The 12512-nt window shown below is 39.6% G+C and overlaps 1 protein-coding gene across 1 annotated transcript in view; it reads left to right on the plus strand.

Moving 5' to 3' along the window:
- The window catches only part of bcas3 (BCAS3 microtubule associated cell migration factor), a gene marked incomplete in the record, with an annotated part of 342828 nt that overhangs the window by 53051 nt on the left and 277265 nt on the right, over positions 1-12512 (plus strand).

Here is a 12512-nt window from a genome sequence, read left to right on the forward strand (position 1 = left end):
CAGTGTTACCTACAGAACATGCTCCACATAAAGAACAAGTGCACTATGGGCCACATGCTGGTTTGCCTGTGTTCATTTAGTCAGTGTTTCATTTAGCCTAAACATAAGATGTGAGCTTTTGTCATCTCTATCTTATTATCAGTCAATTTTTAGACAGTGAAAACACTTGACTGAAGCACTTGGACACAGTTTAGTCTAGTTGTCATCATGAGTCTGTAATTTAATTTACTCTTTATTTATCAAGAAGAATACCTAGAATTTCATCTCAAAATTTGTTTTGTTTTGTCAGAGATATTACATGGAGACTTACTCACAGTTTTTGTTCCATAAAGTCTGTTTGGCCCCGTCAATGTGTTGCCTTTGTCACAGAGACAAAGGTTGTTTGACGAATATATTCTGTCTCAGTTTTCATTACCAGAATGAACACTGTTGCCTGTTCCTGGAAAGCTTGTTCTTCAGAGGCTTAGCAAAAAGGTGCACGCAAATTGAGGACCATACCAATGGAAAAACTTTGGGTAATTTACAGGGAATATGAACTCATTCTTTTGTGTAAACTGAGGGCCTGTTTGAATTTTGATGCACCACAGTAGACATGAACAAAAGCATTGTCTCATCTGAGAATGATTTTTATTTCTAAAAATCATACTTCATAGGCTCCTTTTTTTTTTTTTACTAATTCAGAGTTTTCTCCTACCTTACACTTCACCGTTGTTTTATTAACTCTGTGGTTGTTTGAACTACTTTTCTAATGCAGGACAAGGCTGTTTATCAGAGAGTGAAGGCTTTATGAATATAGCTTGTGTTTAGGTCTTTGCTGTCTTCCTTTTACTTTATATCGTACATAATAATCTAAACATTAAAAATGTCTATTTAATTTAATCTTCTCCACAGAAATGACCAGAATGCTGAGATATAGGCATATTACTGTGTACATTTTTAAGTGTTCTTACACAAAATCAAAATCAAGAAGGCCTAGTGAGTCCCTGTGAAGCTTTGGTGACTCCTAGTGGAGGTGCTTTAGGTGGTCCCAAAATCTTTTTTGCAGAGAAGTACATAACTAGAGTTGTTCCGATTCCGATACCAGTATCGGAAATTGCTCCGATACTGCCGAAAATGCTGGCATCGTATCGGCGAGTACTGGAGTCCAGGCACCATCCGATACCACGTCATTTATAAAATTAGTAATCTATTTACGGTTAGCTCCGTTAAGCTCTGGTACAGTCTTCTCCGCCGCTCTTAAAACAGTGGCGCTGTGCTGCAACCTGCAGCTGCTGTTTTAGAGGGACGAGGAGGAATCGATCACGTGACACAGACACAACAGACACAGCTAAGCTAAGTAGCACTATCATGTCGGCGGTGTGGCAATATTTCACACTGGAATCTCCCACCAGTAAGACTGCGACATGTAACGTGTGCAAAGATAAAATCTCAAGGGGTGGCACGAGTGTTGCTCATTTTACACACAAACTGATATTTAATTGAAACACCTGAAGACGCTTCAACCTAAAAGCACGCACGAATTATCTAAAACAAAAAAGGGAAAGCAAGGACAAGCCGCAGCAGCAAACTCTGAAGCTTTTTATAATTTTATACTGTTTTATTCTTTTAAAAATCAAATGCTTGAATTTGCTGTATTTATCATTTTTTACAAAAGGGTTTAACTGAGCCAGCCTTACCCAGCATGATAATCATATCACAGTCATGCAGGCGTAGTATGATATTTTTGTTTATAACATACTGGTATCGGAATCGGTATCGGGAGGGAAAAAATGGTATCGGAACATCTCTACCTCAGGCTTGACAAGTCTTCCAGACTGTGTTTTCTATGAAACTTCTCCCAAGCAGTCCCCCAGTACTGATGTACTGTGAACATTAGTCAAAGTCAAATTGAAAGCGAATATGCTTTTTGCATAAGGTATTGGACTATTTAAAAGTACTACAAGGAGTTTTTAACTGGTAACTTAAGAGTCTCAACACTGATGCCTCAACGAGAAGATTGACTATTTATTCTTTATGCCTGCCACCTGGTCAGATTCCCCTTGAAATCAATGAAATAAGGCAGTAGAAACACTTTCACCAGATTCAACAGAAAATGAAAGCGCCTTAAATTCACCATAATTAATCATTTCTCAACAATCGGTATCTGTGCCAATTAAGGCATTTTTTAACTGATCGGTTTTGAGCTTTATTTACCTGAGAGAGCGTTGGAGAGATAACACAGCCGCGCTCGAACATGCCACTGCAAGTGCAACAAAAGCCCCACAATGATGGCAGACGATGGGAATAAACACAGAATACAGACCGTTCATTCAGGTAACTCAGGCAAAGGCTTCTCCGAAGAAGAACCTCCTCCAGACAGCGACAAGGCAACTAATATTACAGAGGGTTTGTTATTGTATACTTTATTGTGTAAAAAATAAATTTAAAAACAACTGCTACGATGTAGGCATTTTTTTTCTTGATGCATTGCAGAGCTATTCAGTCATCAAGCATATACATTGGATTCAATTGAATTGCTTTAATGTATCTGATGTGTGCACTGCGCACTAAAACTAAACAAATAAAAGCATTGGATTGGGAATATTAAATGACTCTAAACAGATTGGGGGCTAAAAAAATCAGGACAACCGTAATAATTTTAACCTCTGACTTCATGTTTCTTAGTACCTACACATATTTGTTCTTGTTGTATTTATGGGGGTTTCACACATACCCTGTATATGTGATACGAGCAAGGAGTACCTCAGAAGTGTAGGGTTTATTTGTTTTCTTCTTTCACCCATTTCCACCGGAGTTTCTGTTCAACCAGGCTCTGTGCCCTGTCATTCAATAGACATGCTGCCACTCAAGTAAATTTTTTAGAGTTTGTGTACTGAAATCCACCTCCAAATGTCCAAATCTTACGCTCCGTTCTCACCACATTATTTTACTTTGGCATCTCCTTTCCCGTTTTCTTAGCATTGCTGACCTCCACCCCAAATAGAAAGGGACAGTAGATGCTTTGTAAGTGTGAACAGGCAATCTCGTCAAGTCCTGTGTGTGCAGTGTGTCAGTTTGTGTATGGTCCTGTTACTTCGTGGTGTGTATGTGTGCAAGCGTGTGTCCTCATGTGTTTTATGCTGTGTGTGTGTGTGTGTGTGTGTGCATGTGCAGTTAATAAAGGAGCTGCTGAGAGATGGCTCTCACCCCATGACCTCCAAGCCCCAAGAATCCTTCACTTACCTAGACTTATGACTAAACTCAGCAGCACTGTCTGAGCAGGAACAGGATGATATTGCAAAGACAGACAGGACATGGTTCTCTAGACCCCACCTACCCCCACCCTCACCTCACCAAACATCACGTACAAAACACCAAGCAGTTCAGTACAGTTTATGGGACAAAAACCTGCTTAAAAGCACGTCAATGAAAGCAACCTGTTTTCATCTCTAGAAGTCATAGTCCATTCAGTAGGAACTAGAATGCAAGAGTTGTAGGAAACATTAAAACCTAAAGTGCTACCAGGAAAGAGTAAAGCTGAATGTGTGCTATAAACTACTAACAAGACACATGTGGAACTTGAGTAAGGCATTTTGAATAAATGAATTATTTTGTTGTAGACAATTACGCTTACATGTGAGAAACCAGCAATGTATAAAGAACCATTGGAAGTACAACTTCACTGTCTGTAACAACAAACGCATTAAAAAAACCGCATATTTCTTAAAACCCACTCCAATGTAGAAATGGACCATGATACCAATCCTTGTGTTGGTGTCTAAGTGTATGTGTGACTGCTGGGGCTCAATTCTAGATAATGCTTGTGATTCCAACGGAAGCGCTGATGTAAATAAAACACCATGTGCAGACTCCCAATGGTAAAAACAGACAAAAAGGAAATAATTTAACTATGTATCCTAATTACCCACTGTAAAAAAGCACAATAATCAACAAAAAGTTATTAAACAAACCCCAGGTGGGGCATGAAGCTACATGGAAGACTGAACAAAACAGCGTGGCAGACGCTACATCACGTAGCCTGGGCCTGATAGAATCAAGGCATAATTATTTCTTCAATTTCTAGATCTCCTCCTAGCCCAACCATTATCTCAGAGATGGATGAAAATCCACTAAGCTAATATTATGTTTTGGCAGTCTTAGCTGAATTAAGTTGAAATCCTCTAAAGTTGGGACAAAATCTCCTCTTTGTGTTACTATCCCTAGGCATGGAAACAGTGAAACACAGTGGGTATTTCATTACTTTCGTACTTGTTGATCCCCTTTATGGTAACAGCCAAACACCAATTGGCGGACAGACAAAAGAAGCAATTTGCTTATGCACAAAATCAAACACCTAACAAGCTTGCTGTTGGAGACCAAAACTGAGCTAAAAGGAAAATTAATATTGTTTCTCATTTTTCAGGTTTCTAGTTCAGTAAAAGTGACTATGCTATGGCAGGTTCTGGGGTGTCTTTTTGGTCGGCTTTAATTGCACAAAAAAGTGTGTGACCAGTGACATTCAGGTCTTTTTTTCCAACTTTGTTTCTCTTTAACATCCAAGCTAGGTTTCGACAGATGTGCACCGTCAAGATAGCACAATGCAGTACACGTGGCACTTAGTTTCAGTGTACTGGTAAATGCTGAGTCAGCAAGCCGACAGAATCCCCTGTGACCCTTTCCACAAGGCACCGTGCACTTTACACAATCTTTCTGACTCATTTAACGTGAGCCAAATCTGAAGGGCTAATAAATGTTTAAATCAAAACTGAAAACAGCACCAGAAGTGTAGCCAAAAAACACAGATTTCCCCTTTTTTTCATTGCAGTTAGGGCGTGTAATGAGATTAGGATGAATCTTCACACAAGCGTAGAAACTCTTCTTTTCCACTGTTATGATTGCAGGGCTCCTTTCATCATTGTTTATTCTTATATTCATTTTCATTTCTGAGCAGCCTGCTGTGGAGTGTCCCATAATTAGAGGCCTCTTGATTTGATCAGAGCCCAAATCCTGAGTGACGGGTTCATTGGTCTGGCACTAAGTGAACTCTTTCCAAGGAGTTAGGGGAAGTGGCTTTCACTGAACTACCTTCCTAGCCCTACTGAGCCTCCCTTCACAGTGGTCAAGCTCAACATGGCAGAAACAAGAAAGATAGACTTAGCAGGAAACAATGATATGACTCAAACAGAGCCTGGAAAGCCCAGAAGTTTTGGCTGGGAAGAGTTATGTAAGAAACCCCAGTGGCTTGTGTGTGTTGGAGGCTCTACAGAGGGCAGACCGGTGGCCGCCAGTTCTTGGTGTGGCGGCTGGCGCTTTGCGGTGCTTCGGTGGATCTGTGGATCTATTCCTAGTGGTGTAATTAGAGGGACGCAGATGAAGTGCAGTGGCAAAGCGCTCTCTTTAACAGCTGCAATGTGTGTGTGCTTGTTTTCTTTCACGTCTCGTCCTCTTCACTTGTCCTTAACGATCCTTGACTTGATTATTAGGTACAATGCCAAGGTCAAAATACACTCATGTTTTGATGGCAGAGATATTGTCCAACAACTTGTGCATTACTTTTGACTGTGACTGGCACTAGATGGAGTGATTGATCCAGCAACCATGCAAGTCACTACCCTCTGCTCTTTATTTTCTCTCTCTTTTTGTACAGTCCTACTGAGTCTGATTAGGATCAAGTGCTTTGCTAGTGGTGGAAAAATAATTCAGACCCTTTTTATTTAGTAAAAGTAGCAACACCACCATATAAACATATTCATTAGAAGTTTTAGTCCTGCATTTAAAACTTCACTTGATCCAAATAAATAAATCAGGAACATGCATTTAAGTATCAAAACTAAAAGTATTCATTATGGAGTATTGCTTATTTAAGAGTGAATTATATATTTAAAATGACATCATTGCTACTGTTGCATTAATGTGTAAGCAGTATTTTACTGTTGAGCTAATTGTAACTACTTTGAGTACAGTAGCAGTTTCATTACAATCTCTCATATTTTGAAAAATGATCACAAGGGCTTTGTTTCCACTGGCGATGTGGGGCACTTTTCCACTTTTCCTTTGTCTTCACCACTTTGCTGACTGCAGTCTGTATAAACAGTGCCCTCCACTAATGAATATAAGAATTAGTTGTTGTCCTAAAGATGTGTATGTACACCTTTTTGACTCACTTTCAGTTATTACATAAGCGATAACCTAGCAGCACCGTGGACTGTTTTTCCCTGGGTTTTGCCTCATAGGCTACATACAGTTTCTTCTCCCCTTTAATTGGCAGACATTACATTGAGCACATTCATTGAGAACTCTCCTCCTACACTTCTCAGGGGGGAAAAAAACACTCACACCTCTTTTGCCTTTCAGGTGAAAAAAAAAATCATTGAATCTTCATTTTGATTTGATTTATAGTTGTCAATGTAAAGGTACTCTTTTTAGTAAAGATGCAATTACAAGATATATCAATGCTAAAATGTTTCTTTCATGGGAATAATATAGGATATAAGATACAGCATTTCTGTTTTTGTTAGGCTGCTACTTTTTTGGACATAAAATAATAACCACTAATAATAACCAAATTTCAGCATTAAATATGACAATGTGTTTTGTAGTTTATTACACTGACTGATACTGATACTGTAAAAAGAATAACTACAGCAATCTTAAGGTGAACATTTAATTTCCCTCCATGCATGTTTGACCTTGTGCGGCTGAAGCCTTTAATATGAAAATATTTTAATATGGCTGCATTCAATTCCAAAACCTAGTAAGAGGGCTGTCATTTGACATAAAAGTGACTCAGGCACTTATTTAGATACAAAACAGACATGTTAAATTGCTGTCACATTTACTTTAAGAGGTGCAGGTGTGAAGGGGGCATTGATCTGCAAAGTAACTTGTAACTACTCTAAAATGTAGAGTGTATAGTATAGTATAGTATAGTATATAAGTATGAAGTAGCAGAACAATGAGCACACTTAATACTATATCAATACCAGCAACCTCAAAAATATTCCAGTGTTACTGTAAATGTATTTGGTTACTGGTTACCGCCACAGTGAACAGGTACAGTAATGCTTACTTTTCAGAATTGTGGGCTTGGGCAGCTTCTCTTAAACACATAACATTGTGTACTTGATGTCAGGCATTGATGTTCCACATGCTTAGAACTGATGTCTGCAAGTAGTAAAACTGAATTAGTCAGCTATCGTGCTGCTTGTACTTTAACCATCATCAGTCAAATAAATTGTATTTAAACTGGATGCAGGTACAATATACTTCCACCCTTGTTCTGTGAAGAATCTCTTTCATTACCTTTTTCAGTCTCATAAAACACAGCAGGCTACCACAGTATCAGAACTTAATTTTTCTGCAGCCGTCTAAATGTTCTGAAAATGGAAGTTTTGAATACCCCATCAAAGCCAGGAGTAATGGCAGATGAATCAAGACTGAATCTCTCCCCACACGGAACTGTCCCATAAACCATATCCCTGGTTTAGTAACAGGCCGGTCTAATGAATAGCCTGGCCCGTTGAGCCTGACCATTGAGGCAGCTGTGCCGTGAAGGCAGCTCTCCATAGTGTAATAACTCTGTCTCTCCATCTTACTGATGTGTGAAAGAAACCAGGCCATCGCCGAAAAACCCTGGACCCACACGCACATGTTGAACACGAGGGGAATTCCCGCACACAAGGAGCTTCTCTCGGCCACACATTTATAGCCTCACATTTAGCATGGATTGAGTTGTGTCTTCACACCAAGATAGTAATTAGCACTCTCAGCTGGGTCTGATGTGATTTACAACAGCCAATCTGCAAGGCTCTCTGTCCTGCTGTTTTCAGTATTTTGACTGGGATAAGATGGGTTGTTTCTTTGACTTTGAACTTTACTTAGTCTATTGTAATTTTGGGGAATGTTTTAACATTGATCATAACTTTTTAGTGACAGTCTTTGTCAAAGAAGTCACTGCCCATGCCAGCAAAGACATAGACCAAGAATATACATAAAACCAGGTATTGGCCATTTTTTGTGATAAGGATCCACCTGTGGGCATTATGTTGTCTCCTGCTGTTTAAGTGAGGTCCCTTAGGATTTAGGATTTAGGATTAAGAAGTTATGGAAATATCTTTATTTTTGGATGACCATTTAGCACAAGACATGGACTGGTAGCCATTCCTTTGCTTCTAGAGCACAAGGAAAATGTATAATTCAGCAAAAAAGCGGAATAATAATTACATAACTTTATAGGCTACTAAAGGCTACCCCATCCACATCCCCACCTCATGAGTTGTTGTGTGGTCCACAATAACACTGTCAATGCCAAAGTTAATATATATCTATATATGTTGTGTGTGTGTGTATGTGTATGTGTATGTATATGTATATATATGTGTGTGTGTGTGTATATATATATATATATATATATACGATCAGTGTCTTCTTACTGCGTCACCCTACCCAGTAGCTGCCTGTAGCTCTTCCAGAGTCTTCCGGAGTCCAGCTGTCTCGCAAAGTTAAGGCCCGCCAACGTCCATTCATCTGTCAACAATTTTAACAATTCAGTTATTCAAACACAACATATTAACAAGAAAAAATGAACTAATAATACACTTCTGCAAGTTAAACCAGGACTTGCAAGAAGTGATGAACAGCCCTAAAAAGCAATGTTGTTTGGCCTTTGTGGTTTTCTGTAATTGCACTAACAGCATTAGAGCTAGATAAAAAACATTGGTGTTACAAAAGGATGCACTGCTAGACTATCTGACTGTGATTATCATAAAGACAGCTAAACCTATGAAATGTTAGAGATGTCTGCTGCTCATAAAAAGTGTAATTCACAGCCTCAACAAAGAGATCCCCATGTGCACCCTAGTCCAAGAGGTGATAAGATCCATTTGATGAGAGCAAGAAACACTGAATAAACACATTTCATAAAACAGCCACATGGTAAAGATACTGAATATTGAAGGCAGATTACTTACAGTAGTTTAGTGTAACTCAGTCGAGATGAAGCTTCAGGAAAACAAGAACGTAAAATAAAGAACAGATTCAGCTGGAAAAAAGTGATAAGTGGTTACATGGCCAGAGCTAAGAAGAGTAATTGGATCGGCCAGTGACCATGACTCAGGGCCTCTGGAAAGCTTGGCTGAGAAAGACTCACCCCAGCTCCCCACATGCCCGACACTCACCAACACACCAGACACCTCAGCAGTGTGGAGTCATTCACGGCCCACACAGTGCGGTAACACGCAGGTCATTTGTAACTTTCTTACGGTATGTGTGTAGGTGGGTGGATTGGTGGGGAAGAGCTAAGTTGCGGAATTTCTTGTTCCCATGAGTTGAGCACTGGTTTGTTTGTACTGGTGGCAGTGTCCATGGGAAGTAATTTGAGAGATATGTGACCTGGACTGAAAATCTTGATCTCATTTTTGATTGTCTTTACACAAATTAAACACAATAATATCATGAAATATCATGTATTGTAGCCACATTTGGTATTGCAGGAACAGATGACGCACACTGGACCAAAAATACTTTTTGGCATCACAAACACCTTGAAATGTTTCCATTCAGTCAAATAAAAATGTGAAAATCTACAACAGAAGTTAGAAGCAGATCATTTCATGCCATTCATGTTTTCAGGAAATCAAGACAACTCTGCCAGAGTAGGACTCTAGTGCTCATGCACTGTGGGCCCAAAAATGCGGAAGCCCACCAAAGCCTGAAAAGGCGTGTGCACCCCGTAACAACCTTTTGGTCTGAGGGCGGTGCTATGTAAAGCTTCAAAAGTCCAAGAAATGGGTTCATCCTCTGGGGAACATGTAAATACTATGACCCATTTTATTTTGACATTACTTACATTCCAGTGAGATTTTTAGCACTAGAAGAAAGGTCGGGAGGTCATCCAAACATTAGGATTGTGACACTTATCCTCCTATACACCAGAAATTTCATTGCAATGTGGCCACTTAATGTCGAGAGATTCTGCTGTGGACCAAAATATTTGATCAATGGATAAACAGCTGTGCCAACATCCTTTGCCCCAGCTGCTAGAAAGACAAATGAAGGAAATAATAGGCAGAGCATTCTGTATCAGTACTTACAAGGTTGTCATTATTTTGCATTCTTCTTTTTATTAAGAAAAAGTTGCCTGGCTGTCATGACCGGTAAACCTTCCAGCTACTCAGTTTGCACGCATGTCCACGTTGCAGTTTACATTACTGTTTGTGACTCACGATTGTGAGCTAATTTGCCAGATGGCCCTTGGCATTGTTAGTTTGACAGGGAGCAACAAGACATTGTTTGCCAACGTTTTAATCAAGAAATCATGATTGTGCAATTCAGAAATTGTAGGCATTGTGCAAAAACCTAAATTCTAATTAATAGGACTTTCTCATGCAGCCACACACAGCTCCCTTACATTTTTTTCTTCTTCTTTCAAATCAATGGACAATCAGAGCACTGTGAAATCGTACCTATGACCAGCGGCTGTGAATGTTTAAAGGGATTTCATTAGTTAACACAACTGAACTGAAGTCTGAGAAGTTTAAAAGAGGCCATGTAAATGCAAGGAGCTTACCTCTCCAGCCTCAGTGTCTGCCTGTTTGCTCAGAAAGGGGATTAAGTGCTGATCACAGTCCCAAATTCTTTATCAGGAGATTGTGGATGGGAGCAATTTGTTTTGGGGCTTTTTAAACATGCCATCAAAAGAGGGCCTGGTGTTAAAGTTCTCTCTAAGCTGCTGTGAGAACATGTTTGTCCCATGTTGGAAAACCATAGAAAGAAATCAAAGTAAAAGTATTAGGACTCACTGGGAATTTGGATTAGTGGCAGTAAATTGGGCATGTGGCTTTGGTGGATGAAATGTTTCAGGTGTATCAGGAACAGAGGCTTCCTTAACGTTTTCACCTCCTCATGCAGCCTCTTCATCCTGTGGTGTACCCATTCGACAGCCTTCTGGCATATGACAAAATAAAACCCCTCTCTCTCCTCTTTTAAACAATTCCAGCAGGAAGTGTGCAAATATGTAAATGCTCCATAAAAACAGAGTTAAGTAGTGTGTTTTCCACTTAAGGTGATGAAAGAACAAGCCTGGAGCTCTGCCTCGAGAACAGTCACGCTTTGTGAACTTGACCGCTACGGTGCCTGCCCCTTGTGTGTCGGCAGGACTTTAAAGGCAGGCGAGTTTTTCCCTGTTAAAAGCTGGCGTTCCAGCATAGTAATATCAAACTAATGGGAGCTTCTCAGCTAGGTTAGCCACACACACACCTTTTTTCATATCTATTAATATCTAAGGGCTCACAGGTGGTCTGCCCGTGAAGCGCTTAGAAAAACACAACCCTTGGTTTCAGCCCGCTGTACATCAAATGAACCATGAGCACCTTTTCCTCCTCTTTTCTTCTGTTGTTTTCTCTGTTTTTCTTTGCAGCCTTCACTCCTTTCCCCCTATTCTGCTCTCCTGCCTGTCCTTTTCTGCCTCTGTAGAATGAAGTATGGATGAGGTTCAGGGATTTAAGAAAAAAGAGAGAAAAAAAGAGAAACACAAACTCAGATAGGTGGCATTGCGAGTGTCACCTCCCCTCTTTGGTGAGGGACTTCCCTAATATTCAATTATTAAGTTACTTTTGACCATTTTCACACCCAAAAAGTCAAAGTGTAACTTAACACTAGACTGAAAAATAAGTGTTTAGCTAGCTTCAAGTCAGTTTCACCCAGCATCACTGGGTGTGGTCAGAAATGCGCTCTGTTGAAAGTGTAACCACAACCAACAGTGATGTCATTGGGTCCTGGACTTTGAGTTCCACCTGCAGCCAGGTGAAAAGTTAAACCACTGAAGGTCAGCGAAGACAAGAATTCTCTCTCTAGTAAGAGTTATCTAGAAATTTGGGTTCATCTGATTTCTGCATATGTTTCTTAATTATTAAGAATTCAGTAGAACTCAACATATGCATCGTCTAGGCCGGTGTTATCAGATAATCCTAGCTTATCACAAACACATTGATATTGGCATACAATCAGCAGAAAAGTAATGGGAAGTTAACAAGAAGATAAGTTGTAATTTAGATAGTGGTAATTTGGAAATATTGATACTAGTAAATAGTTTTACCAGAAAGTACGATCAGTATCTGACTGCTAAAAAGAAATCAGACAAGAAACACAAGCAGACACCCTGCCTAAACCACTTACTGTTCTTGTGCATGCACACGGTTTTTTGGTATTGTGACCATTGTCAACCATTTTTGTTTTTACCTTTAAACAGAGTGGTTTCGATAATCGGACTAAACTGTTGCCTTATTGACACCCTGTCTAGTCATCTTATCACTTGTGTTTCTTTACCCATCTGAATTTTTCCACTGCTGTGTTTCTAAATTTTAAAGTCATTTGTTGAGTACATTGTTTTCATAACTGATAAAAGTGACTTACCTAAAGTATGAAAATGAGGCCCAAGTTGTTATAAACCAGAATTATCCTTTAAGGGATCCGTGTTATGTTAAAGGAGAACTTCAGCAGATATTTACAGTCTTGATCACTAGAAGTCCCCGAGT

This window comes from Morone saxatilis, unplaced genomic scaffold, assembly GCF_004916995.1.
Source record: "Morone saxatilis isolate NCDOM2014 unplaced genomic scaffold, NCSU_SB_2.0 Contig8, whole genome shotgun sequence".
Classification (NCBI taxonomy): Eukaryota; Metazoa; Chordata; class Actinopteri; family Moronidae; genus Morone; species Morone saxatilis.